Raw genomic sequence first — 25,889 nt, forward strand, 5'->3', positions numbered from 1 at the left:
GACCCCCTCCTCTCTGCTCCAAAAGGCTCGGAGTGCCCCCTTATCAGAGCATGACAGTTACCACACGGACTTGGCTTTGCATGCGTCTGCCCACGGCTGCAGAGCCTGAGCTCTACGAGGTGTAGAGACAGCAGCCTGGCCGCATCTAAAGCAATCGGCGAGATGGCAAATCTCTGACAGCTGGGCAGGTTTCTCCCTGACTGGGGAGATAAGCTCTCTTGGGGCCAGGCGGTCTTTGTATAGAGAACACCTGTGAAAGGTGCAAACTCTGGATGGTAGGAAGGAAGTCAGGGAGAAGAGAGAGCAAAATGGCTCCTTGTGATAAAGTCAGGAGTTTGGCAGCCCAGCAAGGAGCTGGCAGAAAAGACTGAGAGGGAGGGGAGGAGAGAAAGCTGGGAAACACCTTGGGAGGCAGATTCGAGGCCAAGAGGCAGCCAATGTCTCGCAGAGGCTGCAAGAAGAGAGCGCGTTAGAGTTAAGGCTGGGCTGGGCGGGCTATACCCCTTCTGACTCCTTCAAGGTTTCAGTAATCATCGGCTAATAGCCCACAGCCTGTGTTGGCGGCTGACCTGGAGAATCAAGAGGAAAATACTAGGTTCTTCTGTGAACTCCACACAGGGCTGAGAAAAAAAACCATGCCCTGGAAGAAAGACGTAGGGAGAGCAAGAATTCAGTGGAAATGTACTAAATGCCACTGAACTGTACACTTTAATATGGTTCGAATGATAAATTTTCTGTGTATCTTATCACAATCTTTTCTTTTTTTAATTAATTAATTTATTTTGGGCTGCGTTGGGTCTTCTTTGCTGCACGTGGGCTTTCTCTAGTTGCAGCGAGTGGGGGCTACTCTACGTTGCGGTGCGTGGGCTTCTCATTGCGGTGGCTTCTCTTGTTGCGGAGCACGGGCTCTAGGCGCGCGGGCTTCAGTAGTTGTGGCTCACGGGCTCTAGAGCACAGGCTCAGTAGTTGTGGCACACGGGCTTAGTTGCTCCGCGGCATGTGGGATCTTCCTGGACCAGGGATCAAACCTGTGTCTCCTGCATTGACAGGTAGATTCTTAACCACTGCACCACCAGGGAAGCCCTCACAGTCTTTTTAAAAAGTGGAAATTATGTACATGGTGGGGGGGAGGGGGGCAGAGGAGGATTCAGTGGATTAAGGAAATCAAAGCAGGAGGTCCTGAAGAGAAACCCAGACATGGGGTGGGGGCTTCAGTAGACCCACCATGCGCACGTTTGACTGGGAACCAGTTTTTCTTAACTGTTAAGGAGAAGAGTGATGCCGCATGACTCAAACACAGACATTATCAATAATTAATAAATAAATCATTGTCATTGTTATGATTATTTATTCCATGGCTCCATTCCACTAGCTTGGAGCTGACAGTAAACCTAACACGATGTCATTGATTCTTAAGATGCCCATCTTTTCACAACTCTGAAATTGGGGTGCACGTTTCAATTAACGGTATAACATAGCTGGCAGCGTTCTTTCGCTGTCAGCACATAAAATAACAATGCTTCTTACAATCATCATCAGATCTTGGGGTCTATGGAATACTGTCAATAGGAGAACAAGAGCCACGTGGTCTGTTTCTCTGTGGTCCGTCTCAGGGAAGTGAACTTGGACAGATCCGCATCCTCACAGAGCACAGGGACCTCCTGACTGCAATACTGGGGGGGCATTAACTCCACCAGCCTGCTGCCCCAACCACTTCTATTTTATTGTCTGACCCCAGCCTGCCCAGGGCCTGCACAGCTGGGAAAGACGTGTCTCAGAAAAGGAAATTAGTTTCTCAGATGTGCGATGTTTGCAAAGGAAGTGAAATGTGGTGTTTATTCCCTGAGCCCTGCATCCTGCACTTAGGAGCTGCCTGTGACCCTCGGGGGGCCACAGGGACTCAAGGCCCATGGCCCTCCAGGGCTGGGACACAACGTCTTCGTGAGGGTGTGGGGGGCAGTTAGCAATCACCTTGGAAATGCTGTGCCCTCCCGGTAAGGAAGTGTTGCTGTTTTCCTTAAGATCAACAAACCCAGGCCTCCTCCCCAGCCACCCTGAGGCTCTCTCCCTGTCAACCCTCTTCCTGCCTGTGAACCCTCAGGCCCAGCTTCTCTTATTCTGGCCGCACGCCTGAAACCCTGCTAGAAGGAGAGCGATGGGGGTCTCACCAAAGCCCCAGAGGCTGAGACTGAGCACAGCCATTGGAGGAAGGCAACACAGTGTGGCTGTAAGAATCAGGGACAGGGTAGCCAAATAAAATACGCTGGTGGCACAGTGGTTAAAAATCCGCCTGTCAATGCAGGGGACACGCGTTTGAGCCCCGATGTGGGAAGATCCCACGTGATGTGGGTCCTGCAATTCTATTTGCTAAATCTGGCAACTCTAATCAGGGGGCGACACAAAAGCCATGAACCTCTGGACGCCCCTGGGCGCTGGACACAGCCTCCTCCCACTGAGGCCAGCATGGAGGATCCAGGTGAAGAAGGCATCCTTTCCCCGACTCCTTCACACGTCTGTCCCACTCGCCTTTCTGCTCTGAGCCTCAAAAGTCTGCCTCTTTCAAACCAGAGGATTCAGCTGTGAGCCTGGCAGGGCCCACTTCAAGGGCATGTAGGGTTGGCAGAATAATGGCCCCAAAAGTTAACCAGGTCTTAATCCCCAGAACCTGTGAATGTTACCTTCCATGGCATAAGGGACTTTGCAGATGTGACTAATAATTTCGAGATTATCCTGGATTATCCAGCACGGACCCTAAATGCAATCTTCATACAAGAGGGCGGCGAAGATTTGACGGCAGAGGAAGTAGGAGATGTGACAACAGAAGCAAGAGGTTGAAGTGATGTCAGGAAGGGGGTCCCAAGCCAAGGCACGCAGGCAGCCTTCACAAGTTGCAGGAGGCAAGGAAATCCAGCCTCCCCTAGAGCCTCAGGAGGAAGGGTGGTCCTGCCAACAACTTGATTTCAGCCAGTGAGACCCATTTCAGATTTCTGGCCTCCAGAACTGGGAGAAAATTAATTTGTTTTTTGGGGTTTTTATTTTGGCCGCTCCTCACGGCATGTAGGATCTTAGTTCCCCAGCATGGATCGAACCCGCACCCCCTGCATTGGAAGCATGGAGTCTTAACCACTGGACCGCCAGGGAAGTCCCCTACTGTATTGTTTTAAGCCACTTAGTTTGTGGTCATTTGTTACCAGTCCCACAGGGCTTGTGCTCAGAAGGGCCCCACACTTGGTTTAATGCTCTGCTGGGGGGCTTCCCTGGTGGCGCAGTGGTTAAGAATCCACCTGCCAATGCAGGAGACCCAGGTTCGAGCCCTGGCCCGGGAAGATCCCACATGCTGCGGAGCAACTAAGCTCGTGCGCCACAACTACTGAGCCTGCGCTCTACAGCCCGCGAGCCACAACTACTGAGCCCCTGTGCCACAACCACTGAGCCCACACACCTAGAGCCCGTGCTCTGCAACAAGAGAAGCCACCGCAGTGAGAAGCCCGCACATTGCAACGGAGAGTAGCCCCCGCTCACTGCAACTAGAGGGAGCCTGCGTGCAGCAACAAAGACCCAATGCAGCCAAAAATAAACAAAATAGATACAACATTAAAGAAATAAAAAATGTTTAAAAGAAAAAATGTTCTGCTGGTACAGTCTTGAAATTCTAATTTTTGAACAAGGGACCCCACATTTTCATTTTGCACCAGGCCTCGCAGTCGCTGGTCCTGGGGCCTGGTACACCTGTGGCTTCCACCCCTACCCCCTACTAAATCCAACACACCACGTGGAGCATCAGTGTGACTCCAAAACGGGGGAGAATAGGCTTATTTTCATACGAAAGCAATCATACACGTTATAGGAGAGCACACAAAATTCACATTAATTTAAAAGGTAAAATAAGAGACTTCCCATATCTTTTAACATCAGAGGGGTTACTCATGGCCAAATGCCCAGGCCCTCAAGGGCTACGCATCTCCTCTGCCATCAGGGATGGCTACCCTGGGGCAGCAGTATTTCTCTCTCAATCTAGTGATTGAGAGAGATGCCACCACCTCCAGGAAGGACTGATCACAGAGGGTTGGAGGTCCCTTTTTCAGCCTATCCTCTCATAAACTCCCTGGGCACTCCAGCCTCCCTCACTGCTCCTGTCCCTAATATGCACAATTCTGTGGGCATACGTGTGGCACAGACCCTGTCTGGGACTTATTGGTCAGCAGTTCCAGCCGGGGCTCCAGGGTCAAGATCATAGCTTGTTCAGCTGGTTTTGGAATGGGACTGCATGGGCTTTGGAGTCAGCCAGTTGAGGATGATTCTATCAATCATTCAACTCCCACCAGAGCACCCGCTATGTGTCAAGTACTGTTCTAGAGACTGGAGATACAATGGCATGTCGGATTGTGTTTTCAACTTGGCAACATTGCCTCCCACTTCCGTAGTCTGCTCTACGAAGGGAAAGCCAAGAACCACATTTCCCAGAATCTCCTCCCCTGTACGTTTCTGGGTTCTAGGCTGTCATGGAGATGGATTCAAAATGATGGATGTGAAGTCTGCAGCAACTTCCAGGTAAGTACCTGCAAATCACTACTTGCCGGCAAGTGAGCTAGCAAGCAGAGGCTTCCTGGAAGATTTTAAGATTCGCAGCAGCTTCTGGGCAGACTCTTGAAAACGACTTTCCTTATTGCAGCAGACTGAAATCACTGACAACCAGTTCCAGCATTTCTCAAAATTCACAGTGGCCTCCCGGTGAGCTCTTGAGAACCCCTCACTTTCCCCCTCCCCACCCAAGGCTCCCCCCATCTTAATTCCTTCACACGTGGAATCCAGAGAGTAGCGTCTGTTTTCCCGACCAGACCATGGCCGAAACCAACAGCCCACAAATCTAAGAACCTGTCCGCAGGAGAGCTTGTACTTCTGGTGGGCTGAGGCAGGTCACAAACAATGAAAGGCATAAATAAGGGCTACTCTGGTTGGGGTGGTCAGAGGGGCCCTCTCGGAGGAGGTGACTTTTGAGCTGAGACCAAAATGAGCCAAAGGAAGCCGCCGTGGGAAAGTGCAGGAGAACCTTCCAGAGAGGGAACAGCAAGTCAAAAGGCACTGATGAGGGAACGAAGGCAGCATATCCAAGAAATAGCAAGAGTCCTTCACTACTAACCACTAAAGCCTAATCTCCTCTAATTGCTTGAGAACCTAATACTGTCTGCAGTGATCTTACTCAGCACTCTGTTGGCTGGACTATTGTCCATCTACCGCAACTACAATGTAAGTCCATGCAAACGGGGCCTGTCTTGTTCGATACTCTGTCCCCAGCACCTGGCACAATACCTGACCACTGGACGTTTAATATGTGGTGAATGAACCAACAGATGAGTAAAGCGTGATAAAAGCCGTAATACAGATATGTTCAAGGTATAATGGAAACTCCAAGGAGGGAACATGAACGCTGCAGTGCCTGGGAGGTGGACGGGGAAGATGTTTCTTACTGACCGGATTTGTGTGCCCCTCTGATAAAAGAGGCACTAGCATCAAAGTGCCTTCGGCTTTGCACTTCCGGCTCTGTTTATCCCACTACCATGTTGGGTTTGGTTTAGTCTGATGCAAACATTCTTCTGGGCGTTAAGCGGGAAAGGAGTCTCAAGGTCTAATTATTGCTTGCCCTCACAAGACATAGTTCTCCAACAAACAGAAACCAACTAAGCTTCAAAATCAGAAATGCCTCTGGGTGTGTGGGGAGAGGAGGTTTGGTGGGGAAGACATTTGTATTGCGTTGACACAGACCTGCATGGTTGACATTTGACAACCATCGACATTTGTTAAAGCCTGAAACATTCGTCCACTTAGGTTGCCATGGTGACACCCACTATCCAGGATAGGACCAAAAAATGCAGCAACTGAAATCGACCGCAGTCAGATTACTAAGGTCTCATCCTCCCTCGTGGTCCTTCCCTTCCCCTTTCTGCTCCTCCAACCGTGGTTTCCCATGATAGTTGAGGCACGGAGCAAGTGGTTGATAAAGTGACCTCTTTAAAACACAAATCTGATCGTGTCAGTCCCCTGCTCTAAACTAGTCAGGGCTCCTCTGCTTTCCAATTAAAATAAAATACAAACTCCTTCTCGTGGTCTCTTAGATCCTGCATGAGTTTCCCTGCCGACTGCGAGAGTTCACTGCCCCAAGGGTGAAGTCACGCTGGATACTCCCTCCCAGGACTCGATGTTTTCCTTTCCAGCCTGGCCTACAGTGTATAATTATACATTCATTTCTTCACCATGTGCCTCTCCCACTTAATTCTAAACTCTTTAACGGCAAAGTCTTTCTATTTGTTAACTCTTATAATCCATTGCCTAGCACAGTGCCTGGCATGTAGCAGATACTCAATAAATATTTGCTATGAAGCTAATTGGCACCCATCTCCAATCAAAGGGAAGGAAGAAGACTGAGCAGCACTGCCCGGTAGCCCGAGGGTGGAGGGAGGGAGCACCTGAAGTGGGGAAGCCAAGGACCTTCAGGGAGTCCCAGCTCAGGCCAGCTCAGCCCGTGCTGAGGACATAAAGGAAGATTCCAGGCACATGGTCCCCATCCCTGGAGAGGCTGCTGTCACACCTTGGGACACACCTCCCCAAGTTGGTCCTTCTGATGGTCTCTAGAGTTGGGGAACAGCTACCTATAGTCAGAAGCAAGGCAGAAAACTCACTCTCACGTTATATTCCCTGACGCTTGGGGAGTGCAGTCATTCCCCAGAGCTTTTTCATCTTAATTACAATAATAACTAGCATTTATCAGCACATGCAATACGCCAGAAATCCTGCTGAGAGCACTTTACAAGAATATCTCATTTAATCCTCACAACAGTCCTATGACGTTGAGGTTACAATTATCCCCATTTTTTCAGATGAGGATGCTAAGTTCCAGAAAAGTTAAGAAAATTGCCCATGACATCCCTGGTGGCGCAGTGGTTAAGAATCCACCTGCCAATGCAGGGGACACGGGTTCGAGCCCTGGTCCAGGAAGATTCCACATGCTGTGGAGCAACTAAGCCCGTGCGCTACAACTACTGAGCCTGCGCTCTAGAGCCTGCAAGCCACAACTACTGAGCCCATGTGCCACAACTACTGAAGCCCGTGTGCCTAGAGCCCGTGCTCCAACAACGACGTGGGGCTCTGCACCATGACGAAGAATAGCCCCTGCTCGCCACAACAAGAGAAAGCCTGCACACAGCAACGAAGACCCAACTCAGCCAAAAATAAATAAATTAATTTAAAAAAAAAGAAAATTGCCCAAAGTCAAAGAGCTACTAAATTTGAAAACTTTGAGCTCTTAACCATTAAGTGAGACCACCTCTCCTTAAATATAGCCTATTTCCCCTTCCAACCAGCCTCCTTCCTCCCTGTCAGGCAGAGAAAAGCCTGAAGTCCCATCAACTAGGCACAAGGGTTAGTTGGGGGCGGGGGGAAAGGCAGAGAGCACAATTGAAGAGCCTGGGGGTTTGACCTTACTGAGAGGAGGTTTTTAATTCTGTGGGAGAGTCTGGGAATGAATCAGGATGATTAAAAAGATCCTAAGCAAACTGGAGAACAATAAAAAAAAATGGCTGAAAGTATTAGGTATTAATGGTAGCTGCCGTAACAGACCCATCTTAAAATCTCAGTGGCTTCAGACAGAAAAATCTATATCTCATCCGCATCACAGGCTAACGCTGGTCGGCGGCTCTCCTCCAGGTGGTGACTCAGGAACCCAGCCTCCTTCCCTCTTGCAACTCTACCATTTCAGTGCCCTTCACTCAGGCTGCCTGGAGTGTGAAGAAGGTCTTGGACTGCCTGGGGCTGAAAGGGCTGTATCAATCAATTCCCCTTGCATTTCCATTGGCCAGAACATAGTCACGTGGTCCCAGCTGAACGCAAAGGAGGCTGGGAAATGTAATCTCCTGTGTTCTCAGGAATAGAAAACAGGGGGTGAACACATAACATTGTTTCTACTATACTGTATAAGAAATAAGCTGTAATCATTGCACCTCTCGTGACTCAGTCATGGACGATATTTACATTGTCACAGTAAGGCAAACACCAGATATTGGTTCAACCAAAAATCACAGTATAACTATGTTAGGAGAATAAAGAGAGCAGAAGTGGTTGCAGGAGGAGTTGCCAGGTTGGGGAAAGAGAGCAAAATCTTTTTTAGTAGGAGGTCAGTAGATAATATAGAAAAAAATGTAATTGAGTATACATTTCATAGTATATCTAAGTCAAACCATTATGGTGCACACCTTAAACTTACACAGTGATGTATGTCACTATATCACAGTAAAACTGGGGGAAAAAGCAATAGCATCATAAACAGATTATTTAGAAATATGGTAGAAAATGCCGAAAGGAAGACTTAGAGTTTACAAAGGTTGACCCTAGAGAGTTGGATTCAGGCGCAGGGTGTGATCCTGCCTGCTTTAATTTTTTAACCAGCTACCCATGTTACCTTGATAAAAATAGAAAATTAATTTTTAGGAACTTCCCTGGTGGTCCAGTGGTTAAGACTCCACGCTTCCACTGTGAGGGGCACAGGTTTGATCACTGGTTGGGGATCCCACATGCTGCGCTAAGATCCTGCATGCCGCGCAGTGTGGCCAAAAAATAATAATAATAATTTTGAAAAAGGAAAAAACAAAGAAAGGTAATGTTATTGCTTCCCTAGTGAGCAGAGGGCAAGGACAAACACCAGGTATGACACGGTGGAGGCGCAAAGCAGAATCCCAGAGGCACGGTGTGCCTAGCAAAAGGCACACCACGTCCGATTCTTGCCACACCTTGCAGAGGCATCCCTGGGCCAGGCACAGCCGGAACACCTGAGGCTGTCCTCCAGGGGAGGGACGCTGGATTGGTTAAGTGGGCTGGGTTAGGCTATGGAAACACAACCAGAATCTCAGTGGCTTCACACAACACAAGTTTCTTTCTCACTCACGTTCCTGTCCCATGAGGACTGGGGAGTGGCAGGGCTCTGCCCCATTCAGGCACTGGGGACCAGGCGGAAGGAGGCTGCTCTCTCCTGGAGCTGCTCCACAGGTAACACGGTCTCCTCAGTTGCCATGCACCTGGATGCCTCAGCCCAGAAGGGACATGTGTCCTTTCCTCTCACAACCCATTGGCCAGAACCATGTGGCCCCGTGCAACTGATGTATAGTCTTCTGAGTGCCCAGAGGGAAGGAAAACTGGACATTGGTGCAAGCTGAGTGTCTACACAGATCCTGATTTCCTGTCACCGGGGAAATTTTAGAGGAGTTGGGAGGAGGCAGGGACCCCCTGACTGAGTTGGAAGGCTCAAGTCTTTGCAATCAGGGTTACGGCCTTCTACCAGGGTCAAGCCGTGGCCACACTGATGGGTCCCTCTACAATACGTGAGTCTGTAATCTGCCATCTGAACCCACTATTACATGAAATGGGTTATTATTCTGAAGCATCAGGGAAATGGAGGAGAAAGGATGCAGGGCTCAAACCTCCAGTTCATTCCCCCGCCTCTCAGTAGGCCCTCATCAAACCAGCCATAAAGAGCACAAAGCAATGGACAAATGAAAATGAGACACAATTTTAAACCACAAGCAGAGCTCTTTCTCAAGACCCACGAGGTCAAGTCCAACTTCCCTCTCATTTCTTTCAGAGATGACACGAGACCTATGTGACCCAATCGTCTCATCAGCAAGCACCCTCATCTCGCCTTTGCGCTGATCCCCAAGTCAACACTGGCCTGGATAAACAGAGCCTCCACTGTCCTGTTTGGGAGTTTTATTCTAGATACTTCTCCAGTTTGGAATGTGCAAAGGCTGTTGTTACCACATTGGTCCAAGGCTTCTAAGACGAGGAAGCATTCAATCCTGGTCTGTTTCCATCAATGTAAAGATTATCCCTAGAGCCATGTAAGTGTCTTAGAGAAGTGGTAGCAATAATAATGATAAAAATAACAATAGCCGACTTATCGAGTGTGCCCAGCACACCGTGTTATACTTGTCTTAACTCCTTTGGTCCTCCTAACAGCCCCGAAAGGCAAGAATTTTTATCACCCCCATTTTACAAAGATGAAAGAGATTCAGGAATTTCCCTAGGTACACACATCTAGTAAGTGGAGGACCTGGGCTCTGAACCCGTATAGTCTGGTGCCAGAGCCCAGGGTTTGGAGTTTTACAAAATTTCAGTTTAAATTCTGGCTCTGGGCTTCCCTGGTGGCGCAGTGGTTGAGAGTCCGCCTGCCGATGCAGGGGACGTGGGTTCGTGCCCCGGTCCGGGAAGATCCCACATGCCGCGGAGCGGCTGGGCCGTGAGCCATGGCCGCTGAGCCTGCGCGTCCGGAGCCTGTGCTCTGCAACAGGAGAGACCACAACAGGGAGAGGCCTGCGTACTGCAAAAAAAAAAAAAAAAATGCTGGCTCTGCCACTTCACACATGTGACGTTAAGAAAATCATTTATCTTTGAGCCTCAGTGTCTCCCTAAAAAAAAAAGCCCGAGTTTCTCCAAAAATGGGGGTGTTCATGTCTACTTCTCTAGAGGTTGTTGAAGATTAAATAAAATAGCCTGTAAATTTCTCAGAACAGGCCTGGCACGTGAAGGAAAGCAGGGCAAGCTGTTTTGGAGATGTGTTCTAGCCAAAGCTGCCCTAGACAAGAAGGCTTGATCTCCTTTTGGAGAGGCCCCACCGCCACCCCCAACTATGTTTCTCATCCATAAATTAGAGCTCAGTAGCCTTGTGATTCCACACAACGAGGCACAGAGTAGGTGCTGGAATGCTCTCACCCTCCCTTTCCCCTCTGACCATTGAGCATTTGGGTCACGGCCAGTTTCTCACGTTATAAACACTCAGCCTCACACGTTTCTGCCCGGGCCTGTGCCTGGCTCCGCCTCTGGCATTTCTCCCCACTTTCTGAGTCAGACCTTTGGAGGTGCCTAGGTGGGACTGACCAAGGAGCGTCTCCTGGCACAGCCCTCGCCCCGGGACTGGGAAGAGCAGAGAAGACACAGCTGTTGGCCACCCAGCACCCACTGGGGCCCAGTCTGCAGACCATCACCCTGCCCGGGAACCTGCCTGATAAAAATGAGTCCAAGCAGAATTCATTTCTGTTTACCCATATCCACTTTAATATTAGTCATCACTCAGTGTTCACATCCCACGGCCATCATCCATCTCGGTGGACACCAGCCACCACCCACCCAGAACCACAGGTCAGAGAAAAAGCTCACCACCTCTGGATGCCCAAGTACATCTGTCACATCAATTTTATGGCTTTTAACTTATTTAAATACTTATGAAGGGGCTTCCCTGGTGGTGCAGTGGTTAAGGATCCGCCTGCCAATGCAGGAGACATGGGTTCGAGCCCTGGTCCAGGAAGATCCCACATGCTGCGGAGCAACTAAGCCTGTGCGCCACAACTACTGAGCCTGCGCTCTAGAGCCCGCGAGCCACAACTACTGAGCCCGCACACCACAACTACCGAAGCCCGCGTGCCTAGAGCCCGTGCTCTGCAACAAAAGAAGCCACCGCGATGAGAGGCCCACGCACCGCAATGCAGAGTAGCCCCCGCTCGCCGCAACTAGAGAAAGCCCGCGCGCAGCAACAAAGACCCAACACAGCCAAAAATAAATAAATTAATAAATACTTATGAAGAACCAGAGACCCCTAGGGCCAAGGATTCAAACTAAATTTTGAACCCCAACGAGAAAGAACCAAGTCGATTCTCTGAACCCTGAAATGAAAATCCAAATACAATTTTTTTTTCCTGAACCATGAATCGAAGCCAAATTTTCCCAGGAAACATCCAATGAACTACTTTGACCTAAATTGCGGGCTGAGCCTCAGTTTCTCTATCTGTAGAATAAGGTTAAAAAGTACTCAGTCCATTCAGGCTGCTATAACAAAAATGCCATAGATTGTATGACTTAAGCAACAGAAATGTATTTCTCATAGCTCTGGAGGCTGCAAAGTCCGAGATAAAGGCACTGGCAGATTCAGTGCCAAATCCTACATGCTATTTAATGCCCAATTCAAATGCTACTTCGTCCACTAAATCTTCCGTATTCATTAGGGTAATTCTAACTCTTAACAATCCCAAACTGTCAGTGCCTTACCGTAATAGAAGTTTACTTTCCCCTCAAGTAACAGACCGAGGTAGGTATTCTTGGTTGGCAGGTGCCTTTACTCGTTGGGGTGATTTCAGGAACCCAGGCTCCTGCTGTCTGGTGGTTCTCCCTTCAGCATCCTCTTCTTCCAGCCAAGAAAGGAGCAAGTAGACAAGCCACACTCATCCTTAAAAGCTCCAGACTGGAAGCGCTTCACGTTTTATCGGCAAGAACAGTGGTGTGGCCACTTGGGATGCAAGGAGGAAATGTCATCCCCGGGCTCTACCCTGTGGGATGGGAAGCACACATTTCTCATGGACAGTCAGCCACGTCTGCCATTCGTAACCTGAACCACCACCCTGCCCAACCCCACCCTCCATCCTAGTCATTCCTCCCTTCCCTGGTCCCTATGGTGTTTCATTTGCTCTTAGCCACCTGCACACACCAAAACCAACATTGTATGATGGCTGGTCCTGTATGTGCATGTCTCCTTGCCCCGAGGACAGGACCATGTCTTTCACTGGTGCATCCTCACAGCACTTATGACAGTGCCTGACACACATCAGGTGTATGATTGGCACTTGTTATGTTAAATTACTCTGTTTTTTCTACAGTCCTGGGTTATTTCTGTCCAAATGACCAGTACTAACTACTAGTATCTCACCTCCTCCTGCCTTGGACAGGGCTGGAAGCACCAATTTGCTTGGCTGTACAGCTATAATAGGAAGTTGGATGGAACTTTCCTGTAGTCTCAATTTTTCAGTTAAAGACTAAAAGCAGAAAGTGACAGATAACATATATCCTCACATTTTAAGGAACACATTTTATGTCCAAAGAAGATCCAAAGCCCCCATCCTTTCATTTCTCTGGAACACTTGGGAAGGGCTGGAGAGAAGTTTAAGAACTGACCACCTTTGGAAGGTTAACTTCAAGGCTATGTTAATCTATTTTTTAATTCCTAGGTGGCCTCCACCTCCATCCCCTTTACCCATCCCCTTAATGCATGGTTTCCAACCTTGGCTGCATTTTGAAATCACCTGGGGAGCTTTAAAAATTACTGATGCCTGGGTCTCACCCCCAGAGGTTCTTTTTTTTTTTTTTTTAACATCTTTATTGGAGTATAATTGCTCTACAATGGTGTGTCAGTTTCTGGTTTATAACAAAGTGAATCAGTTATACATACACATATGTTCCCATATCTCTTCCCTCTTGCATCTCCCTCCCTCCCACCCTCCCTATCCCACCCCTCTAGGTGGTCACAAAGCACAGAGCTGATCTCCCTGTGCTATGCAGCTGCTTCACACCAGCCTTCTATTTTACGTTTGGTAGCGTATATATGTCCATGCCACTCTCTCACTTTGTCACAGTTTACCCTTCCCCCTCCCCATATCCTCAAGTCCATTCTCTAGTAGGTCTGCGTCTTTATTCCCATCTTACCCCTAGGTTCTTCATGACCGTTTTTTTTTCTTAGATTCCATATATATGCGTTAGCATACGGTATTTGTTTTTCTCTTTCTGACTTACTTCACTCTGTATGACAGACTCTAGGTCCATCCACCTCATTACAAATAACTCAATTTCGTTTCTTTTTATGGCTAATATTCCATTGTATATATGTGCCACATCTTCTTTATCCATTCATCTGATGATGGACACTTAGGTTGCTTCCATCTCCTGGCTATTGTAAATAGAGCTGCAATGAACATTGTGGTACATGACTCTTTTTGAATTTTGGTTTTCTCAGGTATATGCCCAGTAGTGGGATTACTGGGTCATATGGTAGTTCTATTTTTAGTTCTTTAAGGAACCTCCATACTGTTCTCCATAGTGGCTGTATCAATTTACATTCCCACCAACAGAGCAAGAGGGTTCCCTTTTCTCCACACCCTCTCCAGCATTTATTGTTTCTAGATTTTCTGATGATGGCCATTCTGACCGGTGTGAGATGATATCTCATTGTAGTTTTGATTTGCATTTCTCTAATGATTAGCGATGTTGAGCATTCTTTCATGTGTTTGTTGGCAATCTGTATATCCTCTTTGGAGAAATGTCTGTTTAGGTCTTCTGCCCGTTTTTGGATTGGGTTGTTTGTTTTTTTCACATTGAGCTGCATGTGCTGCTTGTATATTTTGGCGATTAATCCTTTGTCAGTTGCTTCATTTGCAAATATTTTCTCCCATTCTGAGGGTTGTCTTTTGGTCTTGTTTATGGTTTCCTTTGCTGTGCAAAAGCTTTTAAGTTTCATTAGGTCCCATTTGTTTATTTTTGTTTTTATTTCCATCTCTCTAGGAGGTGGGTCAAAAAGGATCTTGCTGTGATTTATGTCATAGAGTGTTCTGTCTATGTTTTCCTCTAAGCGTTTGATAGTTTCTGGCCTTACATTTAGGTCTTTAATCCATTTTGAGCTTATTTTTGTGTATGGTGTTAGGGAGTGTTCTAATCTCATACTTTTACATGGAGCTGTCCACTTTTCCCAGCACCACTTATTGAAGAGGCTGTCTTTTCTCCACTGTATATTCTTGCCTCCTTTATCAGGTTCTTATTTGACGGTCTGGAGTGTAGCCTGGGATCCCCTGATGATTCTAATCATCTGGCCAGGTTGATGCCTGCCCTAAGGTTATGCAACCTTTTCAGCAAGACTCCTATTTATTCTTCAACACCCAGGGCAAATGTCACCTCCTCGGAGAAGGCTTCCCAGGCCAACACACACACACCCCAGAACTAATCACTCACTTCTCAGTTCTTTAGCTTTTGTACATCTCTCCAAAGAGACATTTGCCACACGTATCTCTAGCCCCCAGCACGGGGCCCAGCACACAGAAGGTGCTCGATAGAGATTCACAGAATGCACGGATGAGCAAACTCAACCAGACATTCCACCTGAGGTCCTAAATCCCAGGCAGAGGCCGGACTTCAGCACGCAGTAGGCGACAGTCCCAGAGAAGGATGGCCCCTCTAAACCAACGGGAAGGACGCTGCACTCAGAGGCAGGTCAGCCAGACACGAAGTAATTGTTGCTCCCCCAGAAATTATGGTAACAAAGCCAAAGGGATGCATAATCATTAAAAACGAAGTTTTCTCCTCGGCACTTTTACAGTTGGGCTGACGGATCAGTTATGAAAATACTGAATAAATAATGAAATGATGGTCCAGGGGCTTCTCTGGTGGCGCAGTGGTTGAGAGTCCGCCTGCCGATGCAGGGGACGCGGGTTCGTGCCCCGGTCCGGGAGGATCCCACATGCCGCGGAGCGGCTGGGCCCGTGAGCCATGGCCGCTGAGCCTGTGCGTCCGGAGCCTGTGCTCCGCAACGGGAGAGGCCACAGCAGTGAGAGGCCTGCGTACCACAAACAAACAAACAAAAAAAGATGGTCCAGGGAGAGCCTCTGGCAAGGAGGGCTCATGCAGCCGTTTTTAACAGCAGAAACACAGGTTTACTGAACCGGGCAGATGCGCTAAATCCTGACTCTCAGGGCTGAGGCTGTGAAAAAGGCTGTTCTTCCACATATTGCTGGAGGTTTACAACTGCTTCAGCTCTGAATGCATCGGCACTGCTCGGCTTCCCATCCACACGTGCTCCAGAGGCCCCACCCCTGCTATTAGAAACATCTAGGAAGACTTTTTAAAATAACCAGGCCCAGCTTCTCCACTCCCCTCCTCCCCCAGTTGGCTTCTGATTTAATTGGTCTTGGTTTGGGTAACGGAAGTTTAAACACCCTCCACCCCCAGGTGACTAATGCACAGTTAGATGTGAGAAACACTGACCCGCAAGAGGTGACGTGAGGGATGCTGAGAATCCCACCTGGGCTGACATACCTACTAGGTGCCAGAGGGCCGTAATCAGAGGTCCTCAACGCAGCTCTCCACTCAAAGTACCTACGAGAATTATCCTGAGAGCTTTTAAGAGGAACAGATAGGGGGCCCTGCCCCAGACTTTTGAAAAGCTCCCAGGTGATTCTATTAAGCAGCCAGGGTTGACCCACTGGGCTAAAGCAGTGCGTCCCCCAGTGTGTGTGAGAGTGAGACTCATCTGGGGCTTGTTAAACAAACCAGATCCTGCCCTGAAGATTCTACATGAAGTCTGGGTGGGTTCCAGGAGGAAATACTTTTAATAAACACCCAGGTCATTCTTACCTTCCTTTTAATAAGCACCGAGGTCACTCTTACTAGTAGCAGTCTCCCAAACTTGCCCGATTGTAAGGATTTCCTAGAATACTTGTGAAACAGAGATTCTGAATCCCACACCGGACCCACTGAACATGCATCTTTAGGAGAGGGACCCAAGAACTTCCTGTATAACAAGCAACCCAGGTGATTCTAGGACGAGGCATATGTGGAAAAATTGAGGCAAGATATCGTGAACCCCGAGACCTCATCTCAAATTAACAAAGCGATAAATGAGTCAGTGTATTTCCCCACCTACAGAGAGCTCTGAGTTCATTCATTCAGTCGGTCAGACCACGAGTCCATCAACCTTTTCTACCTGTCTGCTCCACAGCAAGGATTGGGAAACAAGGTGATAAGATACACACCCCCATCTTTTCTCCAACTACATGGAGTGGTCCGCCTCACCCTGCAGGCCATCTCCGGTTCCTGCCCCAAGAATCCAACCCTCTCACAACTCTCCTTGCTCTTCTAGACCTGCTCTGAGCTAAGTTCTGCTGAAGAGTAAAATTGACCTCTGCCCTTTGTTCCACCCCCATCCCTAGACGCACATCTGCCGGCCCATTTACAACAATGCTGGCCATTACTTGTCTGTACCTCTAGTCCGAGCTCTCTTGAAGGACTGAGACTGTGGCTGGTTTATTTGCAACCCCAGTAACTTGTACCTGGTAGACACTCAATGGAGACCTATAGTTTATCAGGGCAGAAAGACACATACACATAGAGCAGGAATTGCTATCATAGAGGTAACTATTTAAAATGAAAATGCAGGCACCAGGGCCAGACAGTGTGCTTGACCCTCCAGGCGACAGAGAGAGGGCTAAAGCACAGTCCTGCCCCCAGGAGCCCCCCAGTCTAGGAAGAGAAGTGGAAAGCAAAAACCATGATATAAGGCCAAAGGGAAGGGACACTAGGTGATCAGAAACAAGGTGTCCCCCAAAAGGACATACCATTTCTGGCTACTAATCAGGAAATGCTTCAAGGAGAAGTAGTATTTGAACTTAGACCGAAAGGGAGGACTTGTATATCTGAACGAGCAGACATGGAATGGTAAGGCATTCCAGGAGGGGGGGACAGTGTGAGCAAAGGTATAAAGGCAGGAACAGGAAGGCACGTTTAGGAGGGTCTAGAGATGAGACAGCATGACACACAGCCTCAGAGCAGAGTGTCTGGGAGTTGGAAAGTCACAGACAGGAGTCTGAAGGGACGCCAGGCCTCCCTCATCTCCACGGCTCCCCAGAGTGGCCACCAAAAGAGTCTGGCCTCCCTTTGTCTGCTATTTCCACATTTTCTTGATTTATATTTCTTAATTAATTCGATTTCATCAATTCACACATTCCCCGTATCTACAACATTCCCCCTGGGCCTCAGAAATGCATCACATAAAAGCTGTTATCTGCGTTGAACAATAGTTTGGCAGAACTTCATATGCAAGGTCCGGAGGTGGCCAAACAGGGTCTAGTTGGGGAGGCGGGACCCTCCATGCTATGCCTGTGGGATGAGTTCAAAATCGGCCACAGTTCTTCCAAAGAAGGGGACTTCTTTTTTCCTGGTCTTTTCTCCTGATCCCAAGGGCTGAGGCCACCGTCATGTGCTCTGAACAAGAGCTCAATGAACACCAGGTGACCTGTGTCCAGACCTCCAGGGTCAGTCCTGGGTGAAGTCTAGTGGAGGTGGCTGGGGTTGGCGGGGGGCCGTGAGCGTGTGGGGCAGCCCTGGGTTCAGGAGAGCCTAGGGAGAAGGAATCAGAAGTCTGCTTTTGGACTTCCCTGGTGGCGCAGTGGTTAAGAATCCATCTGCCAATGCAGGGCACATGGGTTCGGGCCCTGGTCCGGGAAGATCCCACATGCCGTGGAGCAACTAAGCCCGTGAGCCACAACTACTGAGCCTGCGCTCTGGAGCCCATGAGCCACAACTGCTGAGCCCACGTGCCTACAGCCCGTGCTCCGCAACAAGAGAAGCTCCCGCTCGCCGCAACTGGAGAAAAGCCTGTGCACAGCAATGAAGACCCAACGCAGCCAAAAATAAAAATAAATAAATCATAAATAAAATTTTTTTTAAAAAGTCTGTTCTTGCCTCCTATACTGTTGGTAGGAATGTAAGTTGGTGCAATCACTGTGGAAAACAGTATGGAGGTTCCTCAGAAAGCTAAAAATAGAACTACCATATGATCCAGCAATCCCACTCCTGGGCATATATCCAGACAAAACTATAATTCAAAAAGATACATGCACCTCCATGTTCATAGTAGCACTATTCACAATAGCCAAGACATGGAAACTACCTAAATATCCATTGACAGATGAATGGATAAAGAAGATGTGGTACAAATATACAATGGAATACTACTCAGCCATTAAAAAGAATGAAATAATGCCATTTGCAGCAACATGGATGCAACTAGAGATTATCCTACTAAGTGAACTCAATCAGAAAGAGAAAGACAAATACCATGTGATATCACTTATGTGTGAAATCTAAACTATGACACAAATGAATCTATCTATGAAACAGAAACAGAATCACGGACATAGAGAATAGACCGGTGGTTGCCAAGGGGGAGGGGGAGGGAGAGGGATGGATGGGGAGTTTGGGATTAGCAGATGCAACCTGGTATATATAGAATGAATAAACAAGGTCCTCTTGTATAGCACAGGGAACTATATTCAATATCCTGTGATAAACCATAAGGGAAAAGAATATGAAAAAGAATGTATATATATATATGTATAACTGAGTCACTTTGCTATACAGCAGTAATTAACACAACATTGTAAATCAACTATACTTCAACTAAAAAAAAATTTTAAAGTCTGTTCTTGAAATTCCCGAGCCAAGGGGGAGTGAGGTAAGAGTACTAACCAGCCATGGGGCAGGGGCAGAGGTCTGAAAGTAGCTAATGATCACGGCAACACAAAAGGACAAAAGTATAACGGTCAGGGCTTAGAGGTCATCTGAGGATGAGAGACAAGCTGGGCATTCACCAGGGTATTCCTGCAACAGGGGCTGGAGACTTAGATTCCCCTCAAGGGCCGGGGCCAAGTCTCCTCTTTACTCTATGCCCTAAATATGTTGTGATGGCTTATTACAACACAGGAGAGCTGGCTACTAGCTGGGTGGCAGGGCCCAGGCCCTCTTTATAGCAACACTGTCCACTAGAAATACGAAACAAGCCACCTAAGTAATCTTTTCCTTTTTTTTTTTTTTTTTTTTTTGCGGTATGCGGCCTCTCACTGTTGTGGCCTCTCCCGTTGCGGAGCACAGGCTCCGGACGCGCAGGCTCAGCGGCCATGGCTCACGGGCCCAGCCGCTCCGCGGCATGTGGGATCTTCCCGGACCGGGGCACGAACCCGTATCCCTTGCATCGGCAGGCGGACTCTCAACCGCTGCGCCACCAGGGAAGCCCCTAAGTAATCTTAAATTTTCTAGTAACCACTTTAAAAAGAAACAGGTGAAATTAACTTTATAGATATATTTAACTCAATCTATCCAAAATATACTTCAATATTCAATCTATGTAAAAATTATTAATAAGAGTTTTTGCAATTTTTTTCAACTAGGTCTATGTATTTTTTATTTACAGCACATCTCAATTCAGACAAACCACATTTCAGGTGCCTGATAGCCACATATGGCTGGTGGCTCCCACACTGGACAGTGTAGCTTTAAAGTGTGTGATTTGGTGGCCTGCCTTGCAGACATGAAAGAGACAAATATCCCTGCCTTATCCATAGCCAGAGTGGCTGGCTAGAATGGTGTCCCCTTCTGTCCTCACTGCCCTCCCACGCCCCTCCTGAAGCAAGAAACACACTTGATGAAGATGCCCTTGCGCACAGAGAAATGGTACAGACATGGTGTTCTCCCATCTAGACTCTCCAAACCAGTCCTCATGGCCCACGTGCAGAGGAGTGTGTGCTCTGTATTAAAAGAAGAGTGGCTTCTTGCAAAGACTGCTAAGGGGGAGGGTGTATTAGTCTGCTCGGGCTGCCATAACAGAGCACCACAGACTGGGTGGCTTAAACAACAGAAATTTGTTTTCTTACAGCTGTGGAGGCTGGAAGTCCAAGATCAAGGTGTTGGCAGGGTTGCTTCCTTCTGAAGCCTCACTCCTTGGCTTGTAGATGGCGATCTCCTCCCTGTGTCTTCACAGACTCTTCCTTCTGTGTGTGTCTGTGTCCTGATCGCCTCTTCTTATCAGGACAACAATCATATGGAGGTAGGGCCCACCCATATGATCTCATTTAACTTAATCACCTCTTTAAAGACCCTGTCTCCAAATGCAGTCACATTCTGAGTTTATTTGGAGTTGGGACTTCAACATCTGAATCTTGGGAAAGACAATTCAACCTATAACAGAGGGAAAACACAGGATACTCTGAGATTAAATGCTGGCTAAAAGTCCCAAGATCCTTGAAATTTCAATAGGAAAGGCAGAAGTTGAGAGTAGGAGGGAGCTTATATTCTCAAAGCTTCAAGCAAGTCTCAATTGTACCAGAGTTGAATTCGCCTCTAGAGAAGACAGCTTTTTATTTGAGGACAAATCCACTCTGTGTCTCACAGTCGTGAAGACATAAAGCAAACACTCCCGTAGCTATGGAGATGGTGGAGACAGCCGTGATGCCAGGGAACCAAACGAATCCATGAGATGCAGGGAAAGGTAATCTGTGTAAGCAGAGTGGTACCCTGCAGACCAGGAGAGAAAAGCTTCTTGCACTAGCCATGGATGTGACCGTCCTGGGCAACGAAACCATTTTTTATCCTTAGGAAGCTGTACAGTCTTATGCAGGCAACACTCACAGAAGATGAGAAACTGAGGCCTAGTCTTCACTGAGAACTAGAGAAGAGACTGTAAAAAGAACCTGGGCTGAATTGTCAATGTCCCCCTCATGATGTCATTCAAGACCAAGGCCGCTGGGGCTGGAGCTGACTCATTGGGTTTGGAGGTATAGTCATGTTGTGCTCTCAGTGCAGAAACACACCAAGCAAGGAGTGGAGTTGCTCCCCTACCAGGAATGGATATCCGCACCCCCATCACTCATCCCTGGAAGAAGTCATCCTGCAACATAAAATAAACACGAGGGCTGCCAGTGTCCACCTAAAAGGAGAAGAAATTTCTCCTCCTCCGTGAACCTGCAGGAGTATAGGACAAAAAAAAATCTGGGCAGAAGAATGCCAGGCTCTGTGACATGCCCTCTGACCTGTATCTTGTCCAGAATCGCCGGGGTGGCAAGTGACAACCAAGACGGAACATGGAATCACCCCCCAGAGGGTCACAGAAAATACTCAGAGAGGAGACCAGCAAGATGCAGCTAAAGGGACAATAATATGGATGCTAAATGATAAAGTGACCTCTCTCAGTAGCTACTGGCTGTGGCCTGGACCTGTTTGCTCACTTCTGCTGGGCTGCGAGTTCCTGAGAGCCAGACCTCTTACTCGTCTTTTTGTCTCCAGAATGATCCTGGCACAGAGAAGGGCCTCAGTAATCACACAGTGGAGGACCTGGGAATCCAAGCCTAATCCTGCAGAGAGGAAAACTGAGGCACAAGGGTATCAGACCACCGAGGGGCACAGGGCAACCGTGGGGAATCTCGGATGATGTTTTTTCTCTGTACTCCCCCATAGAAAGAGGTGGTCCCTCCCATCCTCAAATATGCCTCTTGACGGAATTTGCCTTGCAGAGAAACAGTGTGGAAAACAAGCAGAAAAGTATAACAGGGAGTAGTTCGTGGTAAGCCCGTGTCCAGGTAAAACATTCTGTGGATGAAGAAGAAAAATCACCAACAGCAAACCCCCGGGCAGGCCCAGACCACCAGGGCCTCCCTTTCCCAGCAGTGACCTGAAAATGACTCCTCTCCCAGGTACTGCAGCAATCACGAGGAACTACTGCATCCCAGAGCCATCCCTGCCTGGACTGAAGTCAAAGAGAGACAACGAAAGAGCTGGGGCCCGACCAGTTCATCTGAAGGAAGTCCAAGGTCAGGCAGCTCTGCCAACAGCATCCAAAAGCAAGAAGGTTCGGGCAACCTTGGTCTCACTGTTCTCTGCAGTCCTTCTGATGAAAGGGACTGGCATGGTTCTAACTGCCCAGCTGGCTAAACAGAAAAAGAAAATTTATTCAGGAGTAGACTTGAGACAAAACATCGAGAAGTAACACCCCAAACCATGGCCCGATAAGGAAACGACCACGCATGCCAAACTCTAAGCGACAAGAACCAGCCCTGCTGCAACCACTACCGCAGCCAGCACTGTTTTCACTTCTGCATCAGGAACTTGACCTCGCTACCCCTGGGAACCACCACCACAGCAGCTGTCGCCACCAAAAGCTGGGCACCTCTGCTGCCATCCACACCAGCAAACGCGGCGGCTTCACCCAAGCCTGTTTCTTCCTGTGGCTCCCATCTGAAGCAAAAGGTCGGCATGGACGCATCTGATTTGTGGAGCCTGGTCACAGGCCTGCATCCCAGTCCCAGGGCATGTGGGAATGTGGGTTCTGACTTCCCCACTGGGAAGACAGAAGAGGAATTTCCCCAGACACACAAAGACAGTTCAAAAGACATGGGGCCCCACAAGATGAAAAGAGTTCTGTGGATGGATGGTGGTGCTGGTTGTACAACAACGTGAATGTACTCAATGCCACTGAGCTGTACACTTAAAAATGGTTAAGATGGGGACTTCCCTGGCTGTCTAGTGGTTAAGACTCCGTGCTTCCACTGCAGGGGTCACAAGTTTGATCCCTGGTCGGGAAACTAAGATCCCTGCGCGGTGCGGCCAAAAAAAAAAAAAAAAACAGTTAAGATGGTAAATTTTATATGTATTTTGCCACAGTTTTAAAAAAATTTTTAAGTTAACTAAAAAAAAAAAAAAGACACTGGGCAGCTGTGAATATGGCCAATGGCCACCCCTGATCTCAATAAACACTTAGTGCATAAGTAAGTAAAGGTATTAGGTGGGGATGCTGGACTCCCAGACACACAGTAGTTGTCACCAGTCACTGTTTAACATTTCTCAGTTTCCTGAGCATTTTTTAGTGTACTTTGTGCTTCCTGTTATCAATGCTCATACCACACAGGATGACTGTTGTTTACATAATTATGGCTAATTTGCATAAGAATTTGCATAAGTATTTGCAACGTGCTGGGTGCTTACACACGTTATCTCAATTAATCCTCACAATAAACGGTGAGGTGGGTGACGGGTGACTGCATTGCTCAGAGAGTCATTTATACTGGAGGAGGAAGAGGGTATCAGCCAACAGAAATAGAAAGTGAACTCAGTGAAGTCAGTGCAAAGATCTAGAAGAACCTGTAGAGAAACAGAGAAAATAAGAAGAGAGAAACGTCAGCCTGTTTATGTTTGGGGGGGACCACAAAAGCGAGGGGCCTAGAAGAGTCTGGAACACAGGAGAAGTGTAACCAAATAGGATCAGGCTAAAATGGCATAGATCCAGTACCCCTGGCAACAGGCCCCCACTCTTACAGGCATGATGTTCTAATGAGAAAAGCCACGTATGAAGAAAGTAAACAGTCATCCCAGACAGGGCCACATAGAGTCCAGCTGGCTCTACCCTAAGGAAAGTTCTGGGAGGAAATTGAGAGGAGTTTGTGCCATAAGTTGAGGTCAAGAGAGATATCATCTGAATCGTGCATGATAAAGGATTAACTTGAACAACACACTCAAGGCAACATATGGGTCCAGCCCGTACCTGTTGCTTCTGCCACTGAGGTTGATCAAAGTCTGTGTGACTAATCAATTGTGTGTGTGCTCATCCCAATGGCCTCACGTGTTCCTCCCTGGCATCTCTGCCTGGAGAAAACTCCAGACGGGAAAAGGGTAGAAGTTCACTCCCCAGTTTGGGACTGGGCAGCTGCAGCAGCCCTCTACTTACACTGTTCTCCTGACCCCCTACTACCACCCAGCTGGAGTCTGCCCCAAAGAGATTTGGGGAGTAGGACAGAGAGTTCATAGGGTTATAATTCAAACTGAAGATTGGAGAGGTTAAATACCCACCCAAGACTGCCAGCTAGCAAGAGGTGGAGCGGGGATTTGAACCTAGTGTAATTCCAAAGCCCACACCCTTAATCACCAAGAATAGATCCAGATTCCTGTAACTAGCTGTGGGACCCGAGCAAGTTTGTTTAGCTTGTTGAGTCTATTTTCCCGCAAGTAACACCCTACGGGGTAATTGAGAGGATTGGAAATGATGCATGTCAAGTCTTAGCTCAATGCCAGGGCCCCAATAAAAGAGCATCAGTGAGCAAAAGTTATACACATTTTCAGAGGGAAACTCTCAGCCTCATGGATTAGGAACACGATTAGGGTTACATGGCCATTTGCTATCAAAGAAAGATCTTGATCCTGGGTTTTTTACCCCACATTCCATGCATCTGTCTGGCCCATTTGAGGGTTTGGGTGGGAATGTGGGGAGGACTCAATCTAAGTGTCTTCCATAAGAAATTCAATTTTATTTCATTGAGGACAAGGCTGTGTGCATCTGCTCCATGTGAAGAACTATGGCAGGTACTGAAGAATGGGGCAAGATGAGGGGGACCCGGCTCTGCCCTCAAGGGCAGTGATGTGGCCGGTGAATGGGCCTGGGGCAAAGTTGTAGCAAGGGTACCCTTCCTGTCTTCTTCCACCAGGGAAATGGGTTTAGCTAAGTCAGTGATTCTTAACCTTGGCCACACATTGTTATCACCTGGGGAGCTTTAAAAATGCTGCCACCTGGCCCCAGCCCCAGAGGTTCTGAGTTCAATGGTCAGGCATGCAGCCTGGGCGTCAGTGCATGGGGCAGCCAGGTTGAGAACCCCCAAGCTAAGCAAAGATGCAGTTCTTGGGCGAACTGGGGTATGGGAGGAGGAGGGAGTGTGAGTGGGGTTTTTCTGTGTCACGGAAGTAAACGCACCAGTGAGGAGGAGAATGTCCAGGGCTGTGGTCCCTAAGGCCCTAGACGCAAGCCCCGGGCACTCATGACAGGAACAGGACAGAGCCCCTGCCTCTTAGCGGGCAACTGCAGGTTTCACAGGCAAGACCTCAGACACGCAGTCAGGACAAACATGCTTCCATCAGCCTGAGACACGGTTTACTGCAAGAGCTGTTCACCAGGCACATGAGAAAGAAAGGTGTGACTCCAGCTCTGGACTGGCCTTCCCGATCATGGGAGGCAAGCTGCATGGCCACCTGGAAACGGTCTGTTGTGTTTCCAAACAGAGTCAGATAAATAAAATGCATTATTATTTTATTAGCAACTCTTAAAAGTTCCTGTAGTGGCGTGAGTTACAACAGACACAACTACTTTCATATATTTATGTGTTTAGCACTTAATTCACACTCGCTTGCATTGCAAGACACTCAGCTGTAACACATTTTTACTGTGGTCTGTTTTTCCACATTCATCAGACTTTATTGATTACTAACCGCCAGGACTTCTAGAAAGCAGTCGTCTTGTTTCCAATCATCCCCTTCTTTTTTCAGTGTTATCTGGCCATCTTTGTTACTATAGGACGTGCTTTCCATGTTGCTTTCTCTTTCGTCTCCCGTCTTTCATTAGTCTTTCCTCTATGATTTCTCAGAGTTCTTACAGACTCTTCCACCATTTTGTGCTTCTTGAAATGTTAAGACATAAGACTTAATTGAGGAAAATACTCAGAAAACTC

At 48.0% G+C, this 25,889-nt stretch overlaps 1 protein-coding gene across 3 annotated transcripts in view; it reads right to left on the reverse strand.

Annotated features, from left to right (window-relative positions):
* Positions 1–12,300: 12,300 nt before the first annotated feature.
* COPRS (coordinator of PRMT5 and differentiation stimulator) overlaps positions 12,301–25,889 on the reverse strand; it is a 48,565-nt gene continuing 34,976 nt past the window's right edge. The window contains exons 8-10 of one of the 3 annotated variants that reach the window (XR_013825086.1): positions 25,651–25,835; positions 20,280–20,583; positions 12,301–12,362 (exon numbers count right to left, since the gene is read on the reverse strand). The gene's annotated coding sequence lies outside the window, so the exon portion shown is untranslated. Of the gene's footprint in view, positions 12,363–20,279; positions 20,584–25,650; positions 25,839–25,889 lie in introns of all 3 variants that reach the window. The other 2 variants (XR_013825087.1, XR_013825085.1) reach the window with 2 other exon arrangements.

This window comes from Stenella coeruleoalba (genome assembly GCF_951394435.1).
Source record: "Stenella coeruleoalba genome assembly, chromosome: 19".
NCBI lineage: Eukaryota > Metazoa > Chordata > Mammalia > Artiodactyla > Delphinidae > Stenella > Stenella coeruleoalba.